Raw genomic sequence first — 25,837 nt, 5'->3', positions numbered from 1 at the left:
GATATGATTTGGTACTGTCATCCACATTAATATAAAACATGAGAAAAATACAGTAAAGCTCGTATCTTTTCTCAACGTATTAGGATCTCAAGCATATAGTACCAATGTTTAATTATATGAAACTTGTTAATAAATAATAGAACACTATTATGACATTTAAGTGATTACACATCCACAGCAAAAAGTTATTTATTGACATGAAAAGAATTCATAATATGTACTTTACAAGCCAAATTTTTAGTGTGTGTGTAGAAAGAACTTTAGAAAGATACATCAAAATGTTTATAATTTTATTTCTGGAGGCAAGATCATGTCATGTAGGGTTTTTTCCCACTTTCTTTTGCTTATTTCTGTTTTAAAATTTCTATATACTAAATACACTATATACAATTACATAATAGGTTAGCATAGTACATCATTGCTCAAATGTCAATACTTCATGGACATTAAAAATCCTTTGGTTAAAGCCAAAAATTCCTTTATGACTTGGAATCATTTTCAACACAGAGCTATTCCATCAATTTAGTTTGGAGGAGAAATAAAAGTTTTTGGCCAGGAAGGTGAAGTGTGCTCTGTTAAAAAAAGACATTAATCCTGACTCAAGTGTGGGGTGACATCTAGTGAACCATTTCTGCAGACAATTGTTGGGTTCCCTCCTCTAGGGCTCCCTCTCCTGCCTCTTTTCAGCACACAGTCCTCAATATCTGTTCTTTTACAAAGCATGCATGTTTCCCCAATACAGAGAAGGAAATATCTGAGTCATGTACATATGTATCAGAGATGCCTCATTTTGTGGACCTTGGCAAGAGGGAGCTGTTCCGTTTGCTACGTAAATAACACACACTCCTTTCTGTGGGAAACAATGGTAGAGCTTCAGAGTTTGGATCATGACTCATCTCGCTTTTCATCTGTTAGTAGTTTAATAAGATGACTCCTTATTTGCAGGTAGGAAGTAGGTGTCTCCTACAATCAACAGGTCACAGACCAACTCTCCCCCCAACTAAAAAGCTTGATTTTTGAAGAACAGACAACTATCCCCATGGAGTGACATGAGGCAAAACAAGGAAGTACCTTAATCCCTGGGTTCAAGACAAGTTAGTTAACAGTACTGAAGTTCAAGACTGGACTAGCAGGACCTGCACACTGGATATTCTGTGGTATCACTCTTGTCTAAAAAAAAAAAAAAACAAACAAAACAAAAAAACCTGAGATCCACTAAATTCTACAAAATTCAGAGAGTAGGATGAGGATGGGAAGTGGTGGAAGAGCAAAGGGTAGGAGTCACATGACAAAGCTTGCTAGTTAGTCATCCTAAAGCAGCATTATCATGTGTTATCAATATCTGCTCTAAAACACGAGGTTGGCTGAAGATCCTATAACATGGAAATTCAGATCCTACTCAATAAACGTCAAAGGAATAGAAAAACAGCTTGCCCACTTGCATAAAAATAAAGACAGTAAACCAGCATACTCAAAAATCCACAGTATTCTGGAGATGAAACAAAATTGCCTTGGAGCAAATTTAAGGTATATCCCCATTAAACAAGCAAAACAATAAAGATCCACTGGTGACAGGTTAGGGTAAAAAGGTCCGCTTATATATTTTAAGTGACATAAACTGGTTCAAATTTTCTGCAGAGCCATTTGTGACAAAAGCTATACAATGATTTCTTTCCTTCGATCTAGTAATTTCACTTTGGGGAATAGAGTCCTAGAAAATAATCTAAATGCAAACAAGTAATTTGTTCCAAGCTGTTCATACAAAGCTTTTTTTGAAAAGGAAAATCTGAAGATAATTCAAATGTCCAACAATAAGTAATAGTCTAAGGAAATCGTGTTTAATATCACGGAATACTAGCTGGCCTGGTAAGTTGTGTGGACTATGTTAACTAATTTAATCTCTGATCAATCTCGTGAGACAGATATTATTTATCCAATTTCAACTCAAGAAATCAATCAAGTTGCTTGTCCTTGGTCACATTTCTGGACAAGTGACAAAGCTGGAATTTGAATCCTGTCTGTGAGTCCAAAATCCATGGCTCTTCAGTACATGATGTTGAACACATTTTCTGAAATTCTTTTTAAAAAAACCAGTCTCATCACATGATCCTCCAAGGTGGATTGATTGGTTGAATAATTCTTAAAATGTGCTAAAATATATCTTTATAATGTTAACTGGCATAAACTTTTGAAGTTTTAGAGTAATTATGCCAGTTTACATTTACTTAAGACAGCATTTCCCAATCCAGTACATTCTGTGTGTGTTTACACCAGCACATGAGTGTATGGGGCAACAGCTAACAAACCATAGAACTCTAGGTCTGCAGAACACAGTCTGGAAAATAAGTGATTTAAACTTTTGTGTTCACTAGACACATTCTTTTGAGGTTAAGTATTAACATTTAAAATATTAAAATTTATGAAAGTTGGTTATCACTACTGTATAAACCTCTATCTGTAGGCTCTCAGAGAATTAAATGTAAATTAGAGAATTACTCGGAGCTTAAAGGGAAATAAATGTATATATACATATTTTCTCTCTTCCTTAAGGTGATAAGGCAACTGTTTAAATATTGGCACAGAAAAACACCAAGGAATCCCTTACGTTGGTCTCCCTCCCTTAAAGAAGCAAGTTCATGGCAATTTGTCCTAGTTCTCCTATAGATAAGGATAATAAAAATTTTGATGTTCTGAGGGCCCAAATACTAGCTGTCAGAGTGGACACTGAGGAAGAAGGAGAAGATGAAGATTCTGAGTCCATAAAGTGGCACATACCGGAAACACTGACCCAGCATGCAAGGAGGTGACTGTGCTGATGGACTTAACTAAATGAAAACTAAGAGCTGGTGTCAAGTCCAGTCAGGAAGCAAGTTCTCACTACTGACTGTGATTCAGAGGACTGATGTTCTTCCCCAAACCCATCACTTTAAGGCCTGTGACAATGGCCATACTAGAGCATTCAGCCTCCATCTCTGGGCCTGAACTTTGTGTTCAAGAATTGCTTTGCAACCAGCCAGCTCTCTTCTCTCTCTTTCTGTCTCTCCCACCCACCCTCCCTCCCTCCCTTTCTTCCTTCCTTCCTTCTTTTTTTTTTTTTTTTTTCCTGCTGACACTCAGCACTGTGTAAGTGAGGAGCTGTGGTCTGGGAAAGGGGAGGCAGGATGGACAGGACAGGGGTGGACAGGAATATCTGGGGGATATTCCCGGACATCAGGCATTCCTTCCCTGCAGGTTTAGAGGAAACACCTGCATGGATGAAATCCCCAGAACGCAGCGCTTTCACTGCTAAGGAGCAAGGGTAGGAGGGGCACCCTAGGCCCAGCTGGGCCCCCAGGAAAGCTTCCAGGTCAGGCTTAAGGTCCATGGTCAGAAAGCTTCAGCTGTACCTGCGCATGGGCACGCCGTCCAGGCCTCCCGGGAACTTCTCGAAGTTCCAAGCGACGTCCTTGTGGATACCAGGAGACGAACTTGGGCTCGGTCATGAGGGTAGTGGCGACATCACTGGGCGTGAGCAGAGCCTCGCGAAGGAAGGTGAAGAGTGGGTGCGCCTTGGTGCCATTCACGTCGCACTTCTCAAAGAGCTTGAAGTTGGGCACGAACCTGCCATCAGTGGGACGGACTTGAAGCCCTTCGGGATCTCCTTGTTCTTGGCGTTCTCCTGATGCACAAACTGGTTGCACCAGAAGCCGAGCATGAACAGGGCCCAGGCCGAGTCGCCGCTGCAGCTCATTCTAGGTGTAGTCCGGACCGTTGTGCCTCGGCGACGAGGCCAGGTTCTCTATGGGCGGCCCCTTTCACCGCAGGAAGCCCAGGCTCCTGGGCCCGCTGGCCAGCGCGCGCACGCGCACAGAAGGCGTACACAGAGCGCGGAGCGACGCACCTAGCAAGGGCGGAGGAGAGGGGAGAAGAAGGGAAGGGAAGGGAGGGGTGAAGAAGGGAAGGGAAGGGAGGGGAGGGGAGGGGACGGAAGGGGACGGGAGGGGAGCCCCGCGGGCTAGAGCAGCCCAGCCAGCCCTTTAACTAACCATCACAAGAGCCATCCATAGATGGCTGGCTGAGGTATTTGGTTAATTCCATAATCGCCATCAGCCTTTCATGGCTCTAGAACTTCTTGTATGGTAAATAAACATCTCCTCTAGGGAAAATTAGTGATTTGTTATGCAAATATAAGTTTAAGACCGGTGCCAAAGGGCTATTCTCATCCCTGCCAGCCAGGAATGAGAATTCAGCCTCCCATGTTAGAATTCTGGTGCTGTCTCTGGAATGCTCTAATATTTTTCTCTTAGGTGGACCCTACTGTGACCATGTCCCTAAGCATGTCCAGCAAGTGGTGCTTCATTCTGTCAATATCCTAATCTCCTCTACTGCTTACCTCTGAGTCCCCAGAATTGAAGGGACTTTAGTCTTAGAGACACAAGCCACTTTGTCTGGAAACCCTTGGGCTGGCCAGGGAAATTGACACCTGAACAGAAATCAGCTTTGGTACTTAGGATACAATTAACTAAGGCTCTAGGTTTCCTCTTCTGTAGCCAGCACATCACTATGGGACTGAGATGGGTTTTCACTTCTCTTTAGTTACTGATACTGAACATCCTGGGGTGTATGACAAGGATTGATGTGAGCATTAGAAGAGAATTTACCTTACATCTGGAACCACTGCAGTTTCCCCCAGGTGCCAACACCACTGTGTGGAGATGGACTGGGATAAGATATCTTTGTGCCCACCTCCCAGATCAATTTAATCAGAATTCTTTGTTGAGCACTGTTTTTTGTTTGTTTGTTTGTTTTTAAGTTTCTTGGATAATCTGAGCTGAGGACCACTGATAGTCATCTTTATTAAACATTTGAAGAGTGCCTTGGGATGTGTTTTGTGATTTAGGCCTTCCTTAATCTTTGTATGAGTCATACTCTCATCTTCAGATTTTAGCCCTTTCTGGTTTGGTTGATCCTTTTTCCAGTCTTGGGTAGTTTGTGAAACAAGGACAGAGCATGCTGGACCATTTGGATATAAAATCCCTACAGTGGATTTTATCTCAGGAAATTTTATCTAAGGAAATAGAAACCTTACTTTTTATGAGAAAGTTCTACTTGATTTCACCAGTGATCTATTGGAAGTTTCTTGAGCCTTTAGAGAAAAAACACTTTAAATGCAGAAAACAAAATGCAATGTAATATTATAAATGCAGGAGAGAGATTATTCTTGCAATTTTAGTAGATAATTTTCTCTTTCTCTAAATTATAAATAATCCCTAAAGCATTCATCAAAATAATAATCTAATAGAAGTAGTATAATATTTATCAATTCCCTAGCACTAACAAAATTTTAACTGAAATTCAAAGGTGGCTATGTTATTCTGCACAAAAGATCTTGGGGTTATTAAGAAATGCAATGAACATAAATAAAACATTATTCCTCTACCTTGCCTGTCAGATGTTGGACCACATCACCTACTCAAATAAAGCCTTGTTGCCACTTTCTAATCCACAAAACAGATGCCTTCCTGCTTCCATGATCAAAGATATAAAACAGTTTCCAGACACCCCAACTCCACAGAGAACATGCTTGTAAACCTCATTCCTGATGTCTTAGGAAAATATCTACATCAAGTCACCAGCACCTATGGTTGAAGAGCTGGAGTTTTGTCTAAGATCCAGGATGGTCTTAGGCAAGTTTTTACATTAGTCTGAACTTGAGTTTCCTCAGCTGTGATATGAAAGTTTGGTCTAACCACATTTTGAGAACTGGTAGCTCATGGACTAATTTTGGCCTGAGGATATGTTTTATTTGACAAACAGTGCTTTTTTTTATGTCCATCAGTTGCCAACATTTGAAAATTGTGATGCTACTGAATAGCAACATGTAAAAGAATGAAACTAGAAATTTTCTCACACTATATACAAATATTAACTCAAAATGGATTAAACACTTAAATGTAAGACCGGAAACCATAAATCTCCTATAAGAAAACATAAGTAGTACACTGTTTGACATCAATCTTAGCAATATTTTTTTGGATCTTCTCCTCAGGCAAGGGCAAGAAAAGCAAAAATAAACAAATGGGACCTAATTAAACTTCAAAGCTTTTGCACAGTGAAGGAAATCATCAAAAAAATGGAAAAGCAACCTATTGAATGGGAGAAGTTATTTACAAATGATATGCCTGATAACTAGGGGGTATATTAAAAAAAAAAAAAACTCTTATACAACTCAATACCAGGAAAACAAAGAACCTAGTTATAAAATGGGTAGAGGATCTGCACAGGCATTTTTCCAAAGAAGACATCCGAGGGCCAACAGGGACATGAAGAGATGCTTAACATCACTAATCATCAGGGAAATGCAAATCAAAACCACAATGAGTTATTACCTCACACCTGTCAGAAAGGCTATCATCAAAAGGACAAGAAATAACAAGCTTTGGTGAGGATGTGGAGAAAAGGGAACCTGAGTATACTGTTAGTGGGAATGTAAATTGTTGCAGCCACCATGGAAAACAATATGAAGGTTCCTCAAAAAACTAAAAATAGCCCTACCATAGGATCAAAGAATTCCACTCCTGGGTATTTTTCCAAAGAAAATGAAGACACTAACTTGAAAAGATATAAGTACCTCTATGTTCATAGCAACATTATTTACAATAGTTAAGATATGGAAGCAACGTAAGTGTCTATCAATAGATGAATGGATAAAGAAGATGTGGAATACACACACACACACACACAATGGAATATTGCTCAGCCTTAAAAAAATGAAATCTTGCCATTTGTGACAACAGGGGTGAACCTGGAGGGTATTATGCTGAGTGAAATAAGTCAGACAGAGAAAGATAAATACTGTATGTTTTCACATATATGTGGAATCTGAAAAAAAAACAAAGAACAAATATAACAAAACAGAAACAGACTCACAGATACAGAGAAGAGGTGGTTATCACAGGGGAGAGGTGTGGGGGAAGGGACGGAATAGGTGAACAGGATTAATAGGTACAAACTGCCAGTTATAAAACAAATAAGTGAAAGGAACATAATGTTCAGTATAGGGAATATAGTCAATATTTCATAACTTTGTATGACATGTAATCTAGAAAAATTGAATGTTGTACACCTGAAATTAATGTAATATTGTAAGTCAACTGTACTTTAATTTTTTAAGTTTAAAAATAAATATTAAAATTGAGATGTTTGCATAAAAATCAATTTTTGAATTTTCTTGAAGAAACCGGCAGAACCAGCCTGCATTCTTTCTTGGCAATAATTGCCTGGAGCCGAACCTGCACGTCGCCTTGTCACCTTTAGACGCAGCTCGTGTTCGTGGGGACACCGCAGTCCTCAGCAAGCCCACTGCGCTCACTGCAGTGTTGCTGGGCTCCCAGAGCCCCGGAGGTTGCAACCTGTGGTCTCATAGTCTCTTAGGTCCCTTCCAGTTCTGAAATCCTGAGTCTCCTTTTCCTAAAACACCAAGACATAGAGCAGGAGAGGATAAGAAGTGGGTGGAAAGCGGAAGAACAGGATGAGGAGAGAAGGGCACTCTTTTCTTCCACGTTCTGATTGAGTGTGGGTGTATAATTTCCCTTGGATAAACAATCACTTCAAAAATTTTCTCCATAATTTCAGAGCGGGTGGAGAGTGAGAAAAACATCCAAACACCACTGTCTTGTTTACCAGGTGATGTGGAACTGAAAGAAACAACAAGGCAGAAAGGTAGCTACTGAATTTAATTTTTGTTGTTGTTTTAAAACGTAGGTTAGTTTCCCTGGAAAATTCAGTTATGTAGAAAGTTAGTTCTGGAAAATTCAGAAATGTAGAAAGCCATATCAAATTAACACAATTCAATTCAAATCTCCAGGGGCATAAAATATTTTATCTCAGTTTATTATAACAAGCATTTGTTGAGCACCTATGTATGTGTTAGTTACTACAAGGGATACAAAGACAAACCAAAGATTTGAACTTTAGGAAACACATAATGTACGAGGAGGAAATAATACAAGTACATACACCATTGATACAGGGCAATAAGGTACAACTGGTAAAAGAAAAGTACGAAACACAGTCATTTCAAGGTCTATAATTCAGAGAAAGTTGCCAATGAAACAATATAAAGAATTTTATAATTTCCAGTACAAAGAGAAGAGAAAACATTTTCAAATTTTCACTGAGTTATAACAAAGAATGCAAATTCAAAAAATAATTGATTAAAACAGAACAATTGCCTATCAAAGTGATGCATAGATATGATTGTTTTAATCAAAATTATTCCAAAGCAAAAAATACTAAAACACTGCAAAAACAAGCAGAAAATGGAGCCCATCCTCAATCACGTTTATAGTAGAAATGCACTTAGATTTCACAGCTTACTGGAAGAACATCATACTTTGACCCTGACTTCGTGGGACCTACAACTGAAAGTAATTACCATAATTTAAAATACCTCTGAAAGATTTTCATTCTCATATAGGTCATAAACCCACCAGAACATGATTTCAGTACGTTATGAATAATTCTTGAGAGAAAAATGATCATGTCCAGACATACACTTTTAGAGGGAAAAAACCCACAAAACTTTCTCCTGATTTAATTTAAAAATGATAATTGGTTCATTTTTCAAAGGACCTTAATTCTGAAAATGTTTTGCCATAGCATTTTTGTGTATGTAAAACCTAATGATACCCTAAATAACAAGTTCCCAAATGAAATTACCAACAATTAGATGCTACATGTATTGCTTTCAAGTCTACAATATTATTAAATTATCATTGCTTTGCAAATTAATACTTGCTTTCGTTTTGTAAAGTGACCAAGGGGAAAATAGGTTCAAAATGAGTGTAAAACAGTAACTATGAATCACCAAAATTTGTGGCTTTTTTCCCTAGAATCATTTTCTCCTACATGAAAAACATGGTTTATAATAATAATAAAACATTTCCCCCAGCTTTTTATAGTTTTTAAAGACTGATATGCTTACCACAGGATCTTTATTTGTCTAGAAAATTTAGTGGAAACAGCACACTGTTCCCTGGATAAAGCATGTATAATAAATGTAATCCTGCAAATTTACTGCTGATTTATCAACTGTACAGTTGTCAACTGAATCAATCCCTTTGATGGATCAACATTTCCATTACTAAGAAAAAAAAGTACACCTCTGAGCTGTACTATTCTCTGCAGACCAAAAAATGTGGTTGTCATAGCAATTGCAAACCGTGCAGAGGCTGTCATGACCCAGTAACAGTATAATGGAAAACATCTGCTGGGAAATCACAGACTGGTGTGAGGTCTTTGGGAGGAAGTATTTGTGAGAATTTAACCTTAAGAGATTTCCTCAATTCTGATCTCCGACTCCCCCAATGCAAATATTTAAAATGGTACTCTTTTTGCCAAAATCTGCAGCACACAACATAAAGGGAAACACAGAGAGAAAACGTGAGATTTTAATCATTGTCAATAATGCAACTTTTAAGAAATTAAATTAGTTCTTATATACAAAATTATTATAAAGTTCTCCCCCTAAAAAATGGGACAGGTAATATTCATTATTTTACCTCAAACAGCAGTCTCAAACTTAAGTGTGCATCAGAATTACATTTATGGCTCCTTAAACACAGGTTGCTGGGTCCTCACTCAAAGTTTTTGATTCAGTGGGTTAGGATGGGGTCTGATAATTCATATTTTTAAAGTTTCCAAGTGATGCTGTTGCTGCTGGTCCAGGACCCTCATTTTGAGAATCACAGATCTAAAGCAAGAACCTCAAAGAACTCTAAAAGCTTGCTAGCAATAGAATATTCAGAGGAGTAAGAAAAATATCAGTTCTTATTACAAGCTCACTTCACTGATACAGACTGCAGTGGTTTCTATCTATACTGGGTCCTGCATGAGAAATCACTTTAAAATTCCAGGTCCTCCCCATAGAGATTTGGTTTTAGTTGGTCTTGGATGGAATCCAGTGTCTGGATATTTTTAACAAGCATCCCAAGTTAATTCTGATGTAAGCCTGTTTTTCTACTTTGCTTGGGAATCACTGATTCAAGACAAGTTGTCGCTTTACGGTGTATAGTAATCACCTGTAAAGCTTGTTTTAAAACTCTGATCATTGTCCCGAAATGATCCCTGTAGGTCTGGATGGGACTCAGGAGTTGAAATTTTATCAAGAACCATTAGGTTTTGGTGAAGGTGAAGACAAACTTCAGTCTTCGAAGTGAGTTGTTCAAGATATCTATTGAAAATAGGGGAAGAAAAACCAGAATTATTTTATTTCATTTGAAAACTAAGAAAGGCATTAGGCTTTACTCATACTCTGGCCCCCACAATAAGCACATCATTAGGGGCAGTCAAGGGCCACCTACTGTAGGAGGCAAGGTGGATCTTTAACCTGGAGGAAGGGTCAACGGCAACATTTTCATTCAAGTATTATTACAACAAAGCAATTCATTGGGACTCATTTAGGTGGACATATGGATTTTTTCCTCTAGTTTTCACTGACCTAACCCTTCAGAAAATGGACTAGTGGCTTAAAAAGAATTGCAATTGATTGAAGACATTGCAAATAATGCAACCACAAGTGAACCACTTGAAAATGGCCTAGCTGACACATTTCCTATTCTTAATGCAAGCTGTTTCCCAACCTAATTAAGAGGAATAATTTACTAAGATCCAAGAAGTTGCTCAATAAAAAGAAAATAACTCTTTTCTGAAATAAATGCAGGCTGCAGAAAGAGCATTTTGAAAACGGATGTTTCCATCATTACATAATTTTGTTGCTAAAAATCTGCACACTTAAGAACATGGAAAACAAATTTTCTACCCTGATTAAAAATCTTCAAAAGAGTTTCAGTGGGTTTTGAACCATTATTTAAAGGTATAATTAACACTTGATTAGTTTACAAGAAAAACTAATGGACTTAAGGGAAAATTAAATGTGCTTGAATTTCAACAAAAATTTTTAGTGGACTACATAGAGAAATGAGTGGGATGATTTAGTAAGCAAAGAAAAAACAGACATGTTTTTTCCATTTGGATCTGCAACATTTTTTGTCAGCTAAGATGGACTAGGAAGCCCAAGTATCTAAGTAAACTGAATTTAAACTCATACTTGCACTATACTATAAAGTGTTAGGCCAGAATATTTTTATAAATAATGAGACATATGAAATATTAATTTTGTCCCTATAACATAAATATATTATTTATTTTTAAGGAAAAAGTATTTTGTTCTCTTTAAATTTATTATTAAAATAACATTTTTTTCCTCAGTTCATTTTTTAAAAAATTCTATTGCATCCTTTGTAATGTAAGGATATGGAAATATTTTTATTTATAACATAAATAAATTTACATGTACTGAGGATATTTGTTTGAAAATATCTTACTGATTTGAATATGTAGGTTAAAAAATTTGCAGATCTGACTTTTGAAAAATTGGATTTGAGAAAATATTTTCCCTTAGAAATCTAGTCAAGTTAGAAATTCTTTTCTTTCCTATGAAGTATATATATCAATTGATGATAATAAAGTGAATATTAATTATCTGGGTGTTATAAGCATTGTATTAATGCTACCTGTTGTAGCTGTTAAAAACTTTTATAAATACTAAATAATTCTTGGACTAAAAGTAATTGACATTTATTATTCTTTTTGTGAGTAAATAGTGTTTAGTGTCAAAAAAGATAATGGCATTATAGTTGAGTGGCTATTAATCAGGATCTTGAAATTGAAAGTCCTAGAAATAGAATGAATATTTTAAACTAAATTATATTAACCGTCTTTGGGAAATTGGTGAAAGACTCACCAATGAACAAAATGTCATTTGCTTTTCCATTATGCACTTGAATAGACTTTAAACAATGTGCAGCATACTTTTTAAATAGTTACAAAAATTATACAACACATGCTCCCCCTAAACAGAATCAAATGGGATGTATAATCTAGTTGGAGAGAGGACACATAGAAATGTACCCCATATATCTTTTTACCTGAAGGGAAAAGCTATCACACAACTAGGTTTTTGACAGTTTCGTTTGTACTAGTGGAAGGTGTGCACTGTGGGTAGAGAGGGAAGTTCTCACCACTTCAGAGGGAACAGTAGCACTGGCATCAAATAAATGCTTTCAGAAAGTTTATGTCATAATTACCAGAATGGAACTCCAGCACCTCCTCTAGATAGGCTTATTAGTTTTCTATTGTTGTGTAATATTACCACAGACTTAGTGGCTTAGAACAACGTCCATTTATTATCTCAGTTTCTATAGGTCCAAAGTCCAGTCACCACTTACTGTATTCTCTGCTCAAGGCCGGCAAAGCTGCAATCAAGGTGTCAGCCAGAGCTGGAGTCTCATCTGAGGTCCAGGAATCTTCTCTTTCAGGCTTATATGGCTGTTGGTGGAATTCATTTCCTTGTAAAACTCATGGTGGTTCATTCCTCAAGGTCAGCAGAATGGCTCTCTTAGACTCCACCTCTTTTTAGAGTTCATCTTCCTTAGATCAGATTTAGGAATGATAATCTCCATTGTTTATTAACTCAAAGTCAACTGATTCATAATGTAATTGCTGGAGTGCCAACCCATCACATGCACCAGTCCTATCCACACTCAAGGGGAGGGGATTATGCAGGGTGTATACACCAGGAGGCAGTGGAAGTGGAGACCAATCACATAAATTTTGCCAATTGGTATCATCTCACAAGTCACAGATTCTCTGTTTATCTTTTTTCTCTTTAATCTTTATGACCTTTTTACCTGTGATCATGGCTCCATCAGCCAGCCCACCGTGGAAATGCCTGGTAGCTTTTTGATCTGGCTGCTTCTGCCAACCATGTTAACAAAGAAGCAAATAAAACTTCTTTGCAGAAAAAAAGAATAATGAAGTCTGTTCACTGAGAAAAATAGCTCTGAGAAGCAGAGAAAGCATGCTTTCCGAACTGATTTTTTTCCATTTCCTGAATTTCCATTTCCAGGTTTCTCTCTGAGGCTTTATTAATTCTCACCCTTGGAGTAGCAGGCTCAATTCTTGCCCACAGTTTTGTCCTTCATTTCTGAGAAATGCCTAGTTTCTTTATAATAAATCATCTTTATCTTCCTTAAGCTGGATAAATTTAGTTTTCAACAACAACCCTAAAACACTGACTATTTTTTGTTTGCTTCAACAGTGGGAAACTTTTTCTTTCAAAATAAATTACATATGGAACCCAAAATGTATAGAAACAAAAATAAAAGTGCTCTAGTTTTCCAGGTGTTGAAGGGCCCTCTGAAGATCCGATTACTTAGCGTCCCTCCCCTTTATCATGATACTTAATTTACTTCTACTCAACCTTAGGGCTTCCTGGAACACAGTTGGACAACAGCTGTCCTGTAGGATCTTTCTTGATTCTTACCATTTTCCATATATGCTTTTTGCTTCCTCATATTTGTGTTTTAGCCCATTTTGTTCCTTTGTTCTGTTATGTTTTTTTCCTTAACATTTTCTTTATCTATGCTTTGGCCATTCCAAATATGTTGATACATCAGCTTTCCAACCTGTCTGCATCTTTTGGATATACTTGATCAATAATGAAGATTAGTAATGCAGTATTATTAGTAATAATACCAGATGTGGAATTATGCTTTGCACTGGGAGAGAAATGTAATAGATATAGTCTTTTCCTTAAGAATTTATAGTCTAAAACATTCAATTTGAGAAAACACACAAAAAGGAAAAGTGCTAAGATCCATGATAATTTCAGTATTACACTAACACACATTTAATGTAGTAGCTTATTCAAAAGCTCAATTTTTTAACTACAAGTTGCTTAGTTTTTAACCATATTAAGTACCTAATAAAAAAGGAATCTACAAATGGGCTTTAGGAAGCCCGTAAACAACTTGAAATTGCTTTGGAATATTTGGGGGACAAGGGAAGCAAACACATTTTGCTAGAGAGAAGGTATATGGCCTTTATCACATTCTTATTAGTGTGTTACCCTCAAAAATTTTAGAATTATTAATATAGAAAATCAATTTGAGTACTATTGTGCTGTTTTGTATAATGTTGTCATAACAAAAATCTGCTGAAATGAAATTTAATGATATGGATTTAGACCTAGCTCTCTGTTTAGGATGATATTACTCAGACTTTAGCAGGTATCTTACAGTTATCTTGAGCAATCTAATTAAAATCAGAAGACTCTTGCTTAACTGTCTTCAATGGGCTGGAAAGTTATTAAAAATAAGAGGTAAGATGTAAACACGTAGGACACTGAAGCATAGTGGGAATGATATGAAACCAGAGAAAATGCCTCTCCTAAACGTATTCAAATTCACTGTTTCTTTTAATAATACCATGGGGCTGAGGAAAAACACCAACATGTGACCCCTGAATGGTTAAAGAATCAGCGTCAAGTAAATGCACAACTAGTGTCCCTGATGCTAGTTCAGGCTTCTTGTGGTTTTACTGATTATGCAGAGTGAATTCACCTCACATTTGCCAAAATTTTTATTCAATAAATAAGTGTATAATGGTTAAATCATACTAAGTCTGGTTTGAGTATGTCCACCATTTTAATACCAATTTAGATTGCCTCAAATTTGATAAGTGAAAAATTAGCAAGAAAAAAAAAACAGATTTAATTACATATGTACACATGGGAGTTCACAAAGGAATGTGACTCAAGGAGGCAGTTGAATTTGGGGCTTATATACCCTCTTAAGAGGGGGTGGGGAGGGGCAGAGTGGCACATTTGGGAGAACAAATGACCCCTTAGAAGGGAATTAAAAAGGCCACTTATGGAAGAACAAATAACTTTTTGAAAGATAAATGGGCATTAGGAGAATAGATGGGAGTTGGGATGGTTTTGTAGCAATGTCTGGGTGTGTTACTGACTTCTGGTCTCCAAGAAGAGATTAGCGTTGCTCCTGGGGATGTGATTTGTGATAATTGGGTTCTTTGGGGAGTCCCTACTCTTAGGCAAATAAGGGATTTCAGGAACTCAGATGTCTTCAGCTCAAAATCATTTTTATGCCACAGTGGTTTATTCTGAATCCCTTTAATATAAAGTAACAAGCTATGAATATATGAAAAAAAAAAAAGACAGCTTCCATTGTGAAAAGTCAACATCTAAGGCTCCTTAGATCATCTGTATCAGATTCTTACTGAAGTTCATATTTTTGCTAAGTGTAGTGAGTTAGAACTGCAAGTCAACAGTTCAATAAGCATAGGGAAAAACACTTTTTTGTTTTTGGAATACACTTCTGAGTTGCTCAATCACAGATCACAGACAGATAAGCTGAAATAAAACAATTAGAGTAAATCAGTGAATCTGAGCAGAGTAATCTGAATTCTAATAGGCAAGCAGTTTTCTTCAAGAGCATACACTTTTTAAAAAGCTAAAAATAAAATTTGTTCTATTTTTCATGACAATACAACAAACCTTAGATGTCTTGGAATAAACCACTCACAACTGCAAGCATCTTCCCTCTGCTGTGTTGCTTTACCTCTTCCTCATCCTTCCCAGGAGTCTTCTCTTCTTACCTTCACAGTCCTTCCTTCCTCTGAGGAAGGATGGAGATGACGTGGGGGGTTGTTTTCCTTTCCAGAAAGATCTCTATTACCCACTGGCAGAAATTAGAATCACAAAACAGTCCCAGATCAGAGATCTGGGATTGTAGCTGCTCTAAAGAAAATGAGAGGAATGGATAAGGGTGATTTTTGAGAAGTTAGATCAGTGCTTTTCAATCATTAACAAGCATACAAATCTTATGAGAACTTTGTTAAAATATATATTTGGGGGCTAACAACTGAGATTTGGCATTTCTAATAAACTCCCAGTGAAACTAGTGCTGCTGGCCCGTGGACCACTCTTTGCCGGCAGGACAAGGAGATGAACTGTTCTCTTTATGAATGTATTCTTTCCTTGAAGTTTCTGGGAAACCCTGAAGAACTGAACTGCCTTTTTCATTTTTCTTGCTACTTTACTATTTCTTTGCACTTACTCATGGCAAGACTGGGCCATGGATTGCCAGGATTTATATAAAAAAAATCCTGTGATTTTGTAAAATTTATGAAATCTAGTGATTTTGTGTGCATTTGTGAAATATAGTTTCTCTTAGGTGATAATGCTGTACTGGAGTGTATCCCGATGTATCTGCATCATAATTAGATGATAAAACAACTTTGCTGTGATTCTCTCAACAGGATAATGATGTTGACTTAAAACAACAGCAACAACAACAGTCCCAAAGGCCATTTGTTAAACATCTGTTCTGTTCCAGGCACTGTACCAGGTCCTGTGGACCCCAAGTTGACAATTACATCATCCCTGCTGGTAAAGATCTAAAGTTCATTGTGATAAGTGCTACAGTATGGTATGTATCAATAACTTGCATATGGAGAAGACAAAGAGAAGAGGTGAGACTGGAGTTAAGGCTTGAATGACGGGTAATGTTTTACCTGTCAGGAAAGGGGGAGAGAACATTCTCTTCAGAGAAAACAGCAGGTGCAAAGGTGGGGAGACACTTGCCCTTGCAAGCGTGGCTTTTGATGGGGATGTTATGCTCTCCATCAGACAAGTTCACTACAGACCAAATACAGTTAGAGTTGCTGTGGTGAGAAATACTCTATTGTTCACAGCCACTAGTAATTGAAATAAGAAGCAGGTACTTCGGCTTTAAAAAAAAAGTACTTGAAAAGGCAATTGGACATTAAATGTTTTATAATTACCCTCCCCACTGCCTTTTAAAGGAAGCTTTTGTAAAAGAAAGAGAAGGAAAAAAAAAAAAAAAAAAAAGGAAAGAATGTGTTTTGCACCATTTGTTACAGAGGTTGCCATGGAAAAGCTGACCTTCCATTGCAGGGCTCAGTGATGGGAAGTTACCAGAGCATGCATCAGAGGTGACTTCTCTAGCTTTCAGGCACAAGACTAAGTTGCTCTAAGGAATTAGAGAAAATCTCTTCTGACTATGTAATTTTTAGGCTATAGTCACATGCAGGGAAAGCCTTTTAAAAGACCAGCTTTATAGAGTCTTTGTTTTTGTTTATTTGTTTGTTTGTTTGTTTTACCTTATCAGCCAAAATAACTGATAGACATTTATCAGGGGAATAACTGATAGACATTTATTAGGGGAACACTAAAAGCAAAACAGTGAATTGCCGGCTTCAGATACAACTAATATTAAATTCATTCATTAACAAATGTATATTTGTATGTATATTTATTTTATACTATTTTATGCCGAGCACTTTTCTGTGCTATAAAACTAAAATGACAAATAAGGGAAGGGTATAGCTCAGTGGAAGAGCATGAGCTTAGCATGCACAAGGTCTGGGGTTCAATCCCCAGTCCCCAGTACCTCATCTAAAAATAAATAATTAAACCTAATTACTCACCCCCCTAAAAAATTTTAAAAAGTTAAAAGGACAAACAAGACAAGAATAAACCTGACTCTAGGAAGCTTATATTTTAGTGGAAGCACCACTAAGCAACAAGGACTGCTATTTGATTAGCAGTTCTACAGAGTGTGCTGTGGAGCCTTGGGTTCCCCAATACTCTTTCAGGGGTCCATGAGGTCAAAATGCTTTTCATAATAACACTTAGACATTGTTTGCTTTTTTCTTACTTTGTTGACATTTGCATAGATGATGCAGAAGCACTAATGGGTAAAACTGCTGGTGCTTTAGCAAAAATACCTTCAGTGGCATCCTGCTGTTCTCCAGTTTTAGTAATTTTATTTTTATTGCCACAAACTTGCAGGAGAAAGAAAGAAAAAGCCAGTTTCACTTCAGAATGTTCCTCATGAAGCAGTAAAAATTAATTTTATTAAATACTGATCCTTAAGTACGTGTCTTTTAAATATTCTGTGTGATAAGTAAAAGACAGATCTAGGACTTCAGCAAGAAGGCAGAGTAGGAAATGCCAGTTTTCACCCTCCCGTACAAAACAGACTGCTATTCATGAACAAAAAGAGCCCCGGGAGGGCTTAAGAGCTCAATTAAGAGTCTACAGCAACACAGTGGAGAAAAAAGAAATGGAGAGTAACCACACAGAATGGATTGCTGGGGAGACTGGCTTGGCTGAGACATCTGGAGAAAGCTGGGAATGAAGAAGGTCAGGGCCATCAGAGTCAGTACTGGCACCAGCCACATAGTGGGTACCATCTAGATCCCCGTGGCCTGTCCTATGGGGGGACACTGGCAGCTTTGGTCCCTGAGGCTCTCAACAGCCTGACCTCATAAAGTTAACAGTCAGGTGAGTAGCTTATAATCTTTTTGAATGTAAACACTATCAGTTGATTTTAAAACATATCCCTAGTTAAATGTCTACTTAATAATTACCAATCTAATAATATATTAGTATTAGTATATTGTATACATTATAAAATATATATGTAAACCAGAAAATCAGAAGAATAAGTTACATAATATTTCTTCCAGACTTGATAATTTCTAATGTTTTTTGGCCAACTTCTTATCAGATACAATATTCTTATCAGATAAGTTTTTCATTGCTTTTACTTAATTATACAGCTGAAAGAGAGGTCTAAATAATAATAGTGAAAGTATCATTTTCTTATTGTTATATAAATTCCACAGTTTCTTGCAGAGATCTTTTAAAGTTATTTAGGCAAAGAATCCAGCATAATTCTCTTACTTTAACTTAAAATGCCTTTAACACATTGGCCCCAACCTATGGTAAGTTATTTCTGTATTCTCCAATCCTTTATGTGCACAAGGTGGGTTTCTGTCTCAAAAGCAACCAACCAAAGTGGCTTAGGAAATCTCCAAGCATGGGTAACTCATGAGGTCAGTGAGATCCCTTCTCCTGAACTTATCCTAGGAAACAGAATCTGCAGGAGCAGAACATGTGGGAACAAAAGCTGAGAAGGTATCCAGGAGGCCGCATGGAGGCAGGGACATGAGAGCCACGAGTGAGGTGAAGACATGAAGAAAAAGCTCCAAATGAGACAAACAAGCTGGTTGGGGGCTGGTACCAGCTGAGATAAGACTCCATAATCGCCCCAGAAGGATGTGCTCAGTTAATGAGATGACCAAATAAATAAGCCCTAATACTCTGTGGATAATTCTAACTGATGGTGTTCAGTTTCACTGCCTCTCAACCATTCAGCTGTTCCTGAGTTCCTGTGGGGTTCTTGCCTCCCTAATTTCCATACACATCCTTTTATTAAACTTACACAACCTAAGGTAGTCTAACTGAGTTCCTGTTTCTGACCAACAGATGGCACCACCCACTGATCCAGGGTCACTTGTCAGTGACTTGATTACTGACGAGTAAAAAGCAAAGAGAAGGGAGAGGTGGTGGGGATTGGAAGAGTCATGTTTTTTATGAGTTTAAGAAGCACGATCCAGAACTAAGGCTAGGGGATATACTCAGGGCCTCTGTAATCACGTAATTTAGAGAAAATCATGGAAGCAGGGAAACAGAATGAATATCATACCCAGTAAGAGGCCGATGTACTTCCTCCTCTCCCTGATGTTCCACTTTGATCAGTCTGAATGAAGCCATTCAAGAACTATCCACTCCTATTAGGAAGATATCTTGAAAAAAGGCAAACAAGTGAAAGAACAGATTGGAACATCCTTTAATAAATCTACTAAAAATATTCTATTAACAAAAACCCATGCTTGTGGCCAAAACAAAATGATCCAAATGAGTATAATATAAAAGATGAAAGTTTCCAGGCCAACCTCTAGCCTCCATTTCTACCTGCCAGAAGTAAAAAAATTAACAGTTTCATGTATATCTTCTTTTTTAAATTGAATATAGTCAGTTTAGGATGTTGTGTCAATTTCTGGTGTACAGCATAATGTTTCAGTCATACATATATACACATATGTTCCTTTTCATATTCTTTTTCATTATAGGTTACTATAAGATACTGAATAGAGTTCCCTGTGCTATACAGTAGAAACTTGTTGTTTATCTATTTTGCATATAGTAGATAGTATTTGCAAATCTCAAACTCCCATTTTATCCATTCCCATCCTCTTTCCCCACTAGTAATCATTAAGTTTGTTTTCTATGTCTCTGAGTCTGTTTCTGTTTTGTAAATAAGTTCATTTGTTTCTTTTCTTTTCTTTTCTTTTCTTTTTAGATTCCACATAGAAGTGATATCATATGGTATTTTTCTTTCTTTTTTGACTTACTTCACTTAGGATGACAATCTTCAGGTCCTTCCATATTGCTGCTGCAAAGGCATTATTTTATTCTTTTTTTATGGCTGAGTGATATTACATTGTATAAATAAACCACAGCTTCTTTATCCAGTCATCTGTCTATGGACATTTGGGTTGTTTCCACATCTTGGCTATTGTAAATAGTGCTGCTGTGAACATTGGGGTGCATGTATCTTTTCGAATTAAGGGTTCCCTCTGGATATATGCCCAGCAGTGGGATTGCTGGATCATATGGTAAGTCTATTTTTAGTTTTTTAAGGAATTTCCATACTGTTTTCCTAAATGGCTGCACCAACCTACATTCCCACCAACAGTGTAGGAGAGTTTCCTTTTCTCCATACCCTTTCCAGCATTTATCATTTGTGGATTTTTAATGATGGCCATTCTGACTGGTGTGAGGTGATACCTCATTACAATTAGAATACGTCTTTTTATATATACATTTTTACACAAATAACTCATTCTAAATATGCTATTCTTTAACTTTATTTTCTTACTTACAGCAACTATCCATTTCTGTTAATACAAATCTGCCTCATTCTGTTAATAGCTGCATTGTATCATATTAAGCAATTGTCACATTATTTAACCAGAACTCTACTGACAAGCATCTAAGTTATTTCCAGTTCTTTGCTATAATAAATAATGCAAGGTGACAATTCTTGACGTTATCACATATATTTGAGTGAATCTATTTATAGGATAAACACCTAGTAATGGATTTGCTGAGTAAAAGATATATGTTAATTTAAAATGTCATAAATACTGTGAATTTTCCATCCCAAAATGTTATTTCAGTTTACAAGAACCTTGTTTAAAAAAAATGCCTGTTTTTCCACACTCATACTAGACTAGATGTTATCAAATGTTTTCATCTTTGCCAATATAATGTGTTAAAAAATACTGTGCTGTTTCAATTTGCATTTTTAAGTACTAGTGATGCCAAACATCAGATGTTTATTAGTTTTTTTTTTTTGTATTTTGTTTTCTGTGAACTATTTTTTAAAAGAAATTCTTTGTCATTTGTGTTGAAAATATGGTCCCACTTTATTATTTTCCTGTGGATTTATTTATTGAATGTTTTCCTGCATATACATGTCTTTCAAAAAATATTTATACATACTCAAGAAAATCAGTAATTTTCCTTGGACTTTTGGGATTTTTGCATACTTGGAAAGTCATTTTCTACTCAAGTATAACACCAATAAAAGACTTGTGTTTTTTTCTATATTTGTATATTTTTATTGTAATACTTAAAATTTTTTGGATGGAGGTAATTAGGTTATTTATTTATTTGATTTTTAAAATAGAGGTACTGAGGATTGAACCCAGGACCTCATACACGCTAAGCACACACTCTACCACTAAGCTATAACCTCCCGCTTAATATTTAAATTTTGGTAAATCTGGAATTTATTTTGTTATAAGGAGGGAGATTGGGATTCACTTCTTTTTCAGATGACTATACAGCTCCCTGACTATATGCATTAAATAATCCATGTTTTCCCAAATGATATGAAATATCATCTTTCATATCTTAAATCCCTATGCATATTTAAATCTATTTCTGGATTTGAATTAATATAATTGTATTATTATACCTATTCCTGTGCCACTACAAGTTTTCTATAGCTTTGAAAAGGCCTTAATATTTGGTACGAGTTATATTCTTTTTCTAGGGCAGTTTGAAAATGTGTGTCAAAAATGATAAAATTAACTATAATCTTTGACCCAGCAATTTTACTTCTGGACTTTTTACCTAAGAAAATAATAAAATGTATATAAAATTCAAAATGCATGATCCAGATTCCCCCAGGTCTAATCAGAATATAGGACCAAGTAGAATCTAGTAAGACTCTGAGAGACGGACTGCAGACTTCCAACCCTGAGACATCAGGAAGACTACCCGGAGGCCATGGTGTCAGACCCAGGTTACCCAGGGAACAGTTACTTCCATGTTTACCATTAGCTAACTGGAAAGGCTTCCCTCACCTATTCCTAGCACACAGCCACGCTTCCCCACAGGACTCTGCCTCCCCAGCCTCCAAGCTGCTGAGTGAGCATCACCTGTGAACTCAGACGATTACCCAGGGGTGGCAGGATCTCAGGCTCTCAAGTTTGGGCTCGTTGCCAATTTACATGTGTGAGTGTGTATCCTGCCACATTTCACTGCTGAGTTTGGCATAAGAAATGAGTGACAATGGAGACTTGAATCACTCCTCTGTGTTGAGGTAAAGTGTGGGCAGAAAACGAGTAGTCGAGACTGAGCAATAACCACTGGCAGTGTTGCCACCCGGGAGGGCAAAACAGGCCCCGAGGCAGACAGGCCCACGTGGCCCATGGCAGCATGGCAGGTTGGGGGGACATGTGCTTCTGTGCTATTAGTAGTTGTTATTCCAATGACTAAGTACGAAATACAGTGATAACTTCAAACAGAAATACGTGTAGTTGTTGGTTTTTAACTATTCACTGTAGCCTATTTGGACTTATATTTTTTAGCAATGAAGAGCAAGAATCAGCAATCTATCATCTATCCAACTTTATACTCTCTAAAGCAGGTGAGTTTCATCATAGGGTATACTTTTAATGCATCTCAAAATATTTTCAGCATATTAAGAAGCATAATGAAAAATACCTAAGGAAAAAGTAGCCTCAGGTTTTTAAAAAAATTATGTTATAGAAATGTTAAAATACTATTAGATTAAAAACTTTCAAAAATAATATTGTGTAACCCTTCATTCTTTAGGGTTCTATAATTGTGAAAAATCAGCAAAAGATACAATGTTAAAGGGCAAATTTATTTATGTTTTATTAAATCTATGTATATGGTCTTTTAATACATGTATCTTGAAACAAAGTAGAGTCAGACAATTTATGAACTATGGCTTATACATAGAAAAGCTGTATTGGGGGTGAGAGGGTATAGCTCAAGTGGTAGCGTGCACACTTAACACACGAGGTCCTGGGTTCAATCCTGAGTACCTCTTCTAAAAATATACATATAAATAAACCTGATTACCACCCCCCCAAAAAAAGCCCTTAAATAAATATATAAATCACTGTTTAAAAAAATTTAAAAAGAAAAGAACTACATATGAAAAAAAAGCTGTATTGAATACTCAATAAACTCATTCAGTGCTACTGAATCTCTTCATGATCCTTACAATGCACTTGTCACTTTCTTTTATGTTAAATTATTTCTACTGAAAATTATAAGTTTATATTTTTTCTCTCTCTGTTAAGCTGCAGAGCTGCTGTGGGTGGTTTCAATGAGTTTATACTAAAACATTTCCCAGAAAATAAATTTATCTAAGTTTAAATCTGCTGTATCCCTAAGAAACTATGTAAGGTGAGAGTGGAAAAGGAAGCTACTATAAGCTATTAAAAGTTTTAAGTTTGATAGGTATCCTCCTTGAAGAGTGAGAAGTGAGGAAACAAAGTAATTATTTACCTGCAGACGTTTTGTGTTTCTTTTCTTTCTTTCTTTCTTTTTTTTTTTTTTTTTGCCTCCAGAACATCTCAAAAACCTATTGATGGTCTTACTTAAGACGTCTCTGGTTAAAACTAATATAATTTTCAAAAGAGACCAAACAAACAAAAATGAATGAAAAGGGGATTTATTGAAAAGATGTTTCACAGAATCCAAAGAAATATTGAGTGCAGCCTTGTGATGCCCTGAGCAGAGGACCCAGGTAAGCTGTGCCCAGATTCCTGACCCATAGAAACTGGGAGATAATAAATATGTGTTGTTTGAACCAGTATGTTGTGGTTACTTATTAGTCAGCAGTTGAAAACCAACATGCTATCTTAAAAATATCTGAAAGTTATTTCATGGAGATGACAAATGGATATTTCATTTGTTGGTTTTTAGAATGTCTGAATTGAAGCACTATAGGAAAATCTACACATGATTTGGTACTGACTATAGAGTAGATTCTCCTGTATTTCCAGGTGTTCCTAAGTAAAGGCCTATGATTAAGCTTATGTTTCTGGATTTTTGGATTTTTTTGCCAGGCCTCACATTGAGTCTTGTCCCAGATCATCTATTCTGGTATGCCTGCTTCTTGTTTCATAGATGACTTAGTGGTGATATCATTCTGATTTTTGCTACAGTATGGTCGTTATAGCCTTTATCAGCTAATTCCTGAGGAAGGCTTTGCTTCCTGTTAATGTGCCTTGGGAAATGCTGACTGCTCACTTTACAATACTATCATTATATAGTACTAATCGGAATGCTTTGGATCAGATTTACTTTGTGGACGATGTTTTCTTGGGCTATTTTTTCCCTGCTACAATTGGGAGGTGCTGTGTATGGTAGCAGTAGGACTTTCGTTTCATAGGAAGAGTAACTTATTGTGTGGTTTTGGAGCTGAAAATAAAATTTCCATACGTGTGGATACATGACATTTTCTGGATTCCTTTGTTAAAAGTCCTAGCCACAATAGCTCAGGAAGATTATAGTCTATTTTATTCCTCACATGATTTCAACAAATGAAGCTTTATTAATTTTAATACATGATTAATTATTTCATGAATCAGAGAGAGAAGTTAAGATATGAGCTACGTTGGAAAACCAAACGTTACTGTGTTCATGAAAATATGGATAAATACTTTCAAGACTCTCTTACAGTAATAATGAAAAAGTATTTGAAACTTTGTGTTGATATGAATACCTGGACACTTTGCTCATTTAGTTTTATATGAGTCTTTGAAGTGCTTTCCATTAACCTTTTCTTTAGTTTCATAATTTATTCATGTTCGTTTAATTTTTGAACCATGAGGTCTACTATCCTCAAGGAAGGGAATCTTATCTTACTACGTATGCTTCACAAACTGGTTTTTTCTTCAAGAGGTACACTCAAATGTAAAACATTGTTTTTCCAGAAATGTTTTCAATGTACAATTGTTAGTCTTGTTTTTGTTTTTGTTTTTTTTTACATCTAAAATAGTTGCAAAATAAGCAGAAAGTGTTTTTACAAGTCTAACTCCTACTCGGCCAAAAAAAGTACTAGTCATATTTCTTAATGGAAGCAGCGCCCTCTAGTGGATAAGGTTGCAGTAACGTAAACTTAAAAAAATACATACATTCTTTAAGGTGAAATTCACGTAGCCATTTTAAAGTGTACAATTCAGTGGTATTTTGTGTATTCAAATGTTATGCATCCACCACCTCTCTCTGGTTTCAAAACTTTTAACCACTCCATAAAACACCTCTTAACCATTAAGTAATCACTCCCTATTTTGCCCTCTTCCATCCTTTTTCTGTCTATGGATTTGCTTATTCTGGATATATCATATGAAAATAAATATACAATATGTGACCTTTTGTGTCTGGCTTCTTTCACTTAGCATAATGTTTTTAAGGTTCATCCAAGATGTAGTATCTATCAGTACTTCCTTTTTATTGTTGAATAATATGTCATTGTATGTATATATCACAACCTTTATCTGCTCATCCAGTGGTGAAATTTGGGTTGTTTGTACCTTTTTGCTGTTACAAGCAATCCTATTATAAACATTTGTGTACAAGTTTCTGTGTGAATATATGTTTCCATTTCTTGCAGGTAAATACCTCGGAGTGGAATTGCTGGGTCATATGTTTGTGTTTAGCTTTTTGAGAAACCACCCCCCAAAAATGCCAACCAAGACACATCAGAATCTGGTATCCTAAAATACTAGA

At 36.5% G+C, this 25,837-nt stretch overlaps 1 pseudogene; it reads right to left on the bottom strand.

The window, feature by feature from the left end:
• Positions 1–1,126: 1,126 nt before the first annotated feature.
• On the bottom strand, positions 1,127–10,091 carry LOC105082005 (glutathione peroxidase 1 pseudogene; annotated as a pseudogene).
• Positions 10,092–25,837: the final 15,746 nt, after the last annotated feature.

This window comes from Camelus bactrianus, chromosome 5 (genome assembly GCF_048773025.1).
Source record: "Camelus bactrianus isolate YW-2024 breed Bactrian camel chromosome 5, ASM4877302v1, whole genome shotgun sequence".
In the NCBI taxonomy this organism is placed as follows: Eukaryota; Metazoa; Chordata; class Mammalia; order Artiodactyla; family Camelidae; genus Camelus; species Camelus bactrianus.
Note: the sequence above shows the minus strand (reverse complement) of the source record. Positions and strands in the feature narration are given on the sequence as shown.